Genomic DNA, 8,728 nt, shown 5'->3' with positions numbered 1-8,728 from the left:
TGACCTATAGGCGCAGTGTTTACAAAGTCATTAACGGTTATGTGTTGGAAAAGTAAGTATTATAATGTCAATATTATACACGTCGGGAGATGAGCGCACGCATTATTATTATATAGGTATGTTTTAGGGCCATAAAAACCATACGAAATATCTATACGTCCGCTTTAATGAGGTTTTTTTTTTTTTATTCAATGGTTTTAGTTTTCGAGATAAATATAACATTTATAACTATATAACTACCTATGTATACGTATATGAATAAGTACGCTGCAGCAGGTCTATACGCTCGGACCATAGTCGTATTATAGGTATAAGTAAAAGCATTACGATAGTATTATAGTCTTATAATAACAGACGACGAGACGATATATAATATTTGATCAAAATTATCGATTTCAGTCATGTATTACATTATTTGAATAATAATTATGGACCGAAAATCATCGCATCATTTATAATTAACGTCCGTCCTTGACAATATATAATATTATTATTATTATGATGTACGGCGTACTTAATATACATAATATATGCTATCAGAATATTATCATAATGGCTTATAGAATAGAAACCATCGACAGAACTCGTTGCTGAGCTGCTTACGAAGTGTTAACGGCAGCAGCAGCAGCAGCAGAAACCCTGCAACGCCGTTGGTGATTTTGATTTCGTTTTTCCCGTCGTCGCGGAGGCGATTGTAAACGCTTTTTCGCTCGCGTCGCAAAAAACTACGATTTTTTTCTATACTCGAAAAACGATATTTGAGCTCGCTTGATAATGTTATCGAGCGGCGGAAAGTGTCGCACACGGCGGCGGGCATAATAGCTGTATAATATAACGAGTTAATGAAGTATGAAGACCTGCAGAGGAGATGCGTTGTCGCCGGGTGTTATAATATACCGCGACGCGTTTAGAAGTGATTTTAAGAAATGAAAAAAAAATATATATGCATACCGTCTTAGGTAGTCCCCCGAAGGATGTTTAATGAGAAAAGTTAATAAAACACCTAAAGTTACTGCAGAAAGTCGGATGGCCTGCAGGGACGGTTCGGGGAGCAGCGCTGCACGACCTGCTATATATATATGTATACGAGAAATATAATATTATAGAACACCGCATAATGTTGTGGCAAGTCATTGGCAGTGATCGTGGTGACGGCGAGTTCGGGGGATGGGGGGTGGGTGTTTTTTTTAAAAAAGAAATAATAACCGCGTCATCGAATGGTTGCAACAAACGATTTTCGAGTTGATGCGAGCTATTTTTTAACAATCTGCGTCCGCTAGTTTTGCATAAACGAAATAATAATAATTATTACAGTGTGTTTACGTATTTGGTCGCCAAATTTAGATTCGGACTATAATGTGATATAATATCGACTGCAGAAACTATAACTAAGATATTGTCGCAGGCCGTCAGATTATCGAAAAATGAAACGAAATCGCACGAATCCTCAGCGAACACGAAAGGTCCCAAGTGGTCACAACTAGGACATAATATATAGAGAAACAACAACAATTGTTAGATCGGACCTAATGTATACACATTACACGTATAAATATGGTATATATATATATACAGAGTGGTTCACCTCAGATATGCTCACCCACATTTCCCCTTCAAAAATGTTGTATTCAAAATTTGATTTTTGGCACCCATAATATGTTTAATTAAATACCCGGCCACGTTATATTTTCAGGTACTCAGTTTTTTTTATACCATTTAAGGAGTGTCCTTGATGCATCTAAATCGAAATTTAAACTAGTAATAAACTAACAGTAATAATCCTTGATAATAATATTTATGGTTTTACATCAAATATTAATTAGGTGTAATATTTAGTGGCATGGTCCAGTACTTATACCATAGGTAATCAGACGATTGTTGCAATTGATAAAATTATAAAATGTTAATATAAATTATCATGGTTTTCAAACCGCCATGTTTGAATTCATATATTCTCCATATTATATTTTAAAACCTCTATTATCACCGTCGACCTATTGTACATCGTCATATAGAACGCATACATTTAAATAATTCGGAAAATACTCTTTTGAATCTTTTACATCAACATTTTTTCAACAACTTATCTGCTTAAGAATTTATAGTAAAGAGAGAAGTTCTAATTTGGTGGAATAAAATATGTCGTATCCCCGGAACACTAAACACGCATAAAAATCGACGTGTATCGAATATTATGGTATTCAATAGCGTAGAACCTATAACCTATCCCGGCCGCACTTAAAAATGTCAAATACCTTTCTGAATTTGAACGAATACATCATTAAATGAAAAAAAAAAATGCATTGCATTGACCATGCTTGGTCATCCGACTTGTATCCTACGCATAAAAGCCGAGTGATGTGCCGTGAAGCACGCGGTAGACTTAACCACACACACACACACACACACACACACACACTGGGAAGTATAACCAACCGTGTCATATTGTGGAATCGCTGTGGAAGGCACACACAATGGTCGTATTATTATTTCCTATTATTTCGTTTATTTCGTTATATTTTTTTTTCCTACCGACCACGCGGGTGATCCTGCAGCGTCTCGCTGTACACATATATATATATGTATGCACGCGATGACCGTCGTGTCGGACCTGACACCTCTTTCCTTTCAACAAAACGTATAATAATATGTGTGCACGCATTATATTCGTTTCGTATATATATATATATCTGTTATCCCTGCAGTACCTATAGTATGTATGTATCGAACGTCAATCGCGTCACCGCAATACAATACCGCACGGACTCGGTCAACCCTTTGAGCCCGACCGTCCGTCAAATCGACAGTCGCGTCTTTCCGGGAACAAAAAAATAAATAAATACAAAACCAGAACCGCACCCGCACACACACACACACACACACGTCCCATCGTTCCGAATTAAAATCCACACTTCCGTGTAAAATATGTCGTGCGCCGGTCAACCCGAAAAACGTGCCCACACACAATGCATATAAAGCGTCTGGTGAGTTTATAGTTTTACAACTATAGGTACAATATGTGCACTATACACACAATATATTATTATATAGGTACTATACCTCTGTACACGACTGCTGTCCGCCGCCAGTGGCCCACTACGACTATACATCCGTCACTGCGCAGTGATACTGTGTATCGGATTATCGGACGGGTGCAGCAACAACGAAATACCCCTCCGACGAAATATGAACTTCACGAGCTGTTAGAACCGAAGGTACCTACTCGCCCGACTAGCTCCGTTTAATAATAAATAATGTGCTCAGTTCGATTGGTCGGACATAATAATAATATATCTATATCGTGCACAATAAATATATTATTATGTGCGGTATATGATGGTATAATGTACATCGAGTAATACCGATTTTTGGAATAATTGATCGCCGTATGCTGTATAATAATCTAAAATGTATACTTTTATTACAACGTCTCGAGAGCTACCTATATATGTACAATATAATATTACATAATCCAATCTATATAATATATTATATTATTACGGTTTTTATTGCGTTTCTCGTTGTTCGAACGATAAATCTCTCGTATATAGCTAGATAGTACCTTTACGAGATCTTTTATACTCGCGGTTAAGTCGTATTATTATGACGTCACGATCTCTTGACTTACTCAATAAACGCGTAGTTTAATCGCGACTATATATATATATAAAACCATTATATACAGGGGACCAACACTATATGCAGGGTGTATGTATTGAATCGGACAATATTTCAACGGACATAAAATATAATAAAACACAATACATGTTTTGAAAATAATATATCCAACTCTTACGTAAGCTCGCATAGAAATGAACATTATTTATTAGGTATGTTATTGTATTATATTTCATTTGTAGAAAAAGGTAAAGTTTTCAAAACAATTACTACGTAAGCGGATGAACTTTTATAACTCGCCTTGTAATTTTATGGAGCTTAACCCTCTTTTCCCGACTTTGAGGGGTCGTTAAAGTCCTCTCGCAGTACTTCCGAACAGTTGCGCCTATATAATACGATTTAAGTTTAATTCATTAGAAAAACACATAAACGCACTCTTCAGTCGCGACGCGTGTGCCAAAAACGATACCATCAGTCCGAAGTCTGAATACGACATAAATTGGACGCGGTAGTATAAAAAGTTGGTAAAAATTCGTCCGCGCCGAGGTCCGTTAACATAATATCACATCAATGTAGGAATAATGATTTCCTTAACACGCCCGCCAGCGTGTATACGTACTTTATGACATTATTATGACGTGCCTATAGACAAAACGAATCGCGTGAATAAATTAAAAATCCGATGATATAATGCTCTCCGTGTACAAAACTACGGTGAACTTACTAATTAAATGTACGTACAACAAGGTACACCTACATTGAAAACTAACAATTTTCATGAATTTCTCAAGGCTTTCGAAAGTTGCAGCGGCGCGAGTCAACTTGTTTGAAACTGTTACAAAGTTTTCAATTATTAAAACCAAATCGAGTACATTTCCTCGGAAAGCAAAATGAAAAAGAATCGTCAACTTGCGTTTTGTAATAGAAAAGTTTACATGCCTATATATATCCATGCACTCACGTTATACAAGCGCACCTGATACTGAACTGTATATACGATAAATTCATTTCTCTCGCTTATATAATTATGCAATATGTGTTTAAGTAAATTTCTTGTTTGAATTACTCCCGTTTTAAAACGTATATATTAAGTAGGTCGTGTGAAGTTCGAATCGAAACTAAGATTAATATACATATTTGCGTCGAGTATACCGAAAATAATGATATATTATATTTTACCTAAACGTCGTGTTTTTCTAGCTGATTTCAATATAGTACGTACGACAATCATTATCATACGTTTCGACTAAAGTCAAAGTCGAAACGAAATTCATCGTATATTTTTTTAATTTTAATTTTTATGTTTTATGTTGCACATTAAAAAAAAAATTATTGAAAACCACGAAACGTGCTTAAAAAAAATCAAGCGATGTTTGATAAATAACAAGCAATGATATAATATATAGGACGACAGTAAGTCAGCTTATTTTTAATTTTATATAATATTTAGACAGGACCTACTTATCTTTATCCATATACTATATTATAATATTATATTATACAAAGCCGAAGAGTTTGTATGTTTGAACGCACTAATCTCAGCAACTATTGGACCGATTTCAATAAAACTTATATCAACAGATTCCTTGAGGCTCGGTTGGTGTTTTTCGCTTGTTTTTTTCAACCCCGTAGATTTCTTTTGAGGTGCGTTTTGGCTAACGATGATCGAATATCTTTACCATGCCGTTGGTTACCGGTATAAAATTTTAAAAAAAAATGGTATAGACTAGCCAGCGAGGCCATACATTTCCACTAAAAAAAAATTATTTTATTTAATTAATGATTGTTATTCAAATGCACAGCAAAAGGCAATGCGTCCTTATGTTTGTATAGCTATTATAAATATATAAACTTAAACACCACTCGACCAATTTTAACAAAAGTTACAGATATATTGATCTTAGAGATATCTGCAATAAAGTTTAGAGAGTAGTTTGAACCACGTTCGAAAATATATCAGGTGCTATATATATCCAATCCACCACAAGTGAATTGCCCACCTCGGTCGAATTAGTTCACAAAGTGATAGGTATACCGATGCCGATTTCTATGTGAACTGAGTGTAATTAAAACGATACAGCTATAGTACTTACTACTTATATACAGCTACCTATACAGTATATTGTTATAATATCGTCTAGGTATGTGAAAATCATCAAACCGCATATAAGGCAAACTTTGAAGTATAAAATATTTTATAGTTTATAATTAATTAAAAACGTAAGTGCACGAGATAACTTATATGAAATAATAGATTAATATTAAATGATTCCACCTCTCATAATATAATATGCTCCGAACATAGTAACAACGACTTTAAGTGATTAAATCGAAAAACAATATTTTGTTTGTTATTCGATTTTATATTGTATACAACAAAAGTTTCTGAAAATGTAATCATAATTAGATCAAAATAATACGTATCGACGTGGAAATAACATCATAACCGTTATGAAATATTTTAGCGAAAAGGGCAGATGAAGACGGCGCTAAAGAATAGGTAGGTACGTCGTTTTCAAACCACACCGGCGCATTGTCATTTGTATATATAGGTAGGTACATATATATATATATATATAAATTAATGTAAAAACTTAATCTAATAATATTTCGGAAACAATCGACGGCGTTATAATCCGCCCATTGTTTTCGACGCAATGTTCAGTTGCTGCAATGACAGGAGATATTTCGGTTCGATATACAAATTACGGAAACCTATTACTTTGATAATATAATGGCATATTGTTCTCGGTTTAAAATATTTAAAAAAAAAACCACTCGGTGTGCGTTTACGAGGCATAAGTGCCTAAGTTTCGATTAATTAAACGATACGTCGATACCTACAATAACAACGCATTATAATACGTTCTCTCGTGTTTTTCGCTCCATGTAATTAGATAAGAGCAGGATATAATAATATATAGAGGTCAGGGGCGTATACAAGGGGGGGGATGTGGGGGTCAGATCCCCCCCCAATAGGCCTTTTTTTAAATTTTATAAAATAGTGTCCTTAATGACTTAATGTAAGGAAATTACAAGGAAAAAAAATGGCAAGGATATTTTGTAAATTTTTATTTTAACACATTCAACAATTAATTAAAAATAATTTACTTATTATTAATCAGTAATCATATATTTATTTCATATTCATATAATCGTATTATGTGATATTTGATAATATGTATATTATATATACAAGTATAATAAATTATTATAAGATAATAATATGTGGCAGACCAGCCACGGGCCGTCGCCAGTCGCCACCGTCACCGATATCAACGCGGCGGAGACGACGCCCGCATGTCCGTGCGTATAATAATACATTTTCCTATACATTAGAAAAAGAAATATAAAAATAGCTAAAAATAGCTTAAATAATAAATATTATTATCTAAAAACAAAAATCAACAACAAATATTATGTCAGTTGTACGAACAAGTCATAACAGATGTAATAGTACCAATGCCGATTGCCGAATTGAGTCAATTGTGCGAAAAATAAAATATAATGAGGAAACAACAATCTTTGAACAGTTTTATAACTACTTGTAGAATTTAAAATAAAATGTATTGAATATATATATGTTTTATCATTTATTAGGTATTTAAATGTGCACATACCTAGGTTTAGGTATTTTTATTCCATAATAATTTGTTTGCAACTGATCCCCCCCCATACAAAAGTTATGTATACGCCACTGATAGAGGTAATACGCACCGTTATGTTAGAATAAATATGCTTTTGTCGAAAAGTAATATTGCGATGTTGTGCGGCGAACGGTGCAGACGTCGTCTATATCTTCGGTGGTGGTTGCAGAGGGGAGAAATGTGATTCACTCGGATCGCGTGTTTTTGCAATTACTAGTATATCGGTTTAAATCTGCCAGTCACCCCCTCCTCCGCGGATACATATCCCTTAGGCTTATCGATGCGATAATGATGGACTTGACTCGGGACCGTACGCGTTATTGGTTCGCCACAAGTACATATTGCGGACGCTCGAGCTTCCGGTTTGTCGGCGTCGACGTTTGCAGATCCGTTTTTTGTGACTTCCGAAACCCATAAATGAAGCTCGGCGGTGGTTGCGAGTTCGGCGACACCTCAGATTTTTCTTCGTCTACTGTAGGTACTGCGTAATCCCCGGGTGCGGCGGGTTAGGTTAGGCCGCCGTGACGACATTAAAGGGGTGCGTGATCTTTTCAAATCTAAACGAAATGACGGGACCCCATTGTTTTTGTACGTTCATGGTCTCACGGCGTAATCTCGTCGAGTATAATTCTGACGTATACGATTTTTACGTAAATATTTGCTCGGAAATAATACTATCGGAGTCGATGAGGGGGTCGCGCTGCAGTATAGAGAGACAAAAAAAGTTTAATCGAAAGCGATCGCTGCCACGTAAATACGTGTTGTTATTATCGTTTGTTATAATTTGAGCGTCCAATTTGATCATGATTTAGCCACCCCGGTTATTTAGAAAGCCTCCCCACATTTTTTTTTTACGCACAAACAACGTATTTGAATTTATGGCCTATAAAATCTCCATCGGACATTTTTTTTACGTTTATGTTTAAAATGTGCCATAGTTATATTCCATTAAGTTTAAATGATCATAATTTATGTCAAATATAAGTGCTCGGCCGTAGTATAAAATGCACATTTTTGTAGTCGAATTTTACAGAAAATATCAAAAGAAAAATACATTTTAATAAGGTACCTCTATTTACTGTGTGTTTTTTTTTTTGTTGTTTTTATCTTTACAGTAAATAACGTCAACATTTATAAGCATATTATAGAGGTGTACTCTTGCTCCTCTAGTATTTGGTTATATTGTATAACATTAAACACGTACGAAGTCGTTTATTATTCATTTAAAATATAAATTGATGCGACGCTAAAATTGGGTGTTTCGGTTTTTTGTTCGTCATAACAATACGTGCAAATCACTTTATACCTAACCTAACCTATACCATCGCGGTATCTCGTTTAAGTATATATTATTACCTAAGCCGAAAACTTTTCGCCGACACATTTAACGTGGCCACGACTGATCTCTCGTCGTATTATTATACGCATGAGCACATTTTGTTAATGCACATCCGGCTGCAGCA

Source organism: Metopolophium dirhodum, chromosome 9 (genome assembly GCF_019925205.1).
Source record: "Metopolophium dirhodum isolate CAU chromosome 9, ASM1992520v1, whole genome shotgun sequence".
Taxonomy (NCBI): Eukaryota; Metazoa; Arthropoda; class Insecta; order Hemiptera; family Aphididae; genus Metopolophium; species Metopolophium dirhodum.
This window is presented reverse-complemented; position numbering follows the sequence as displayed.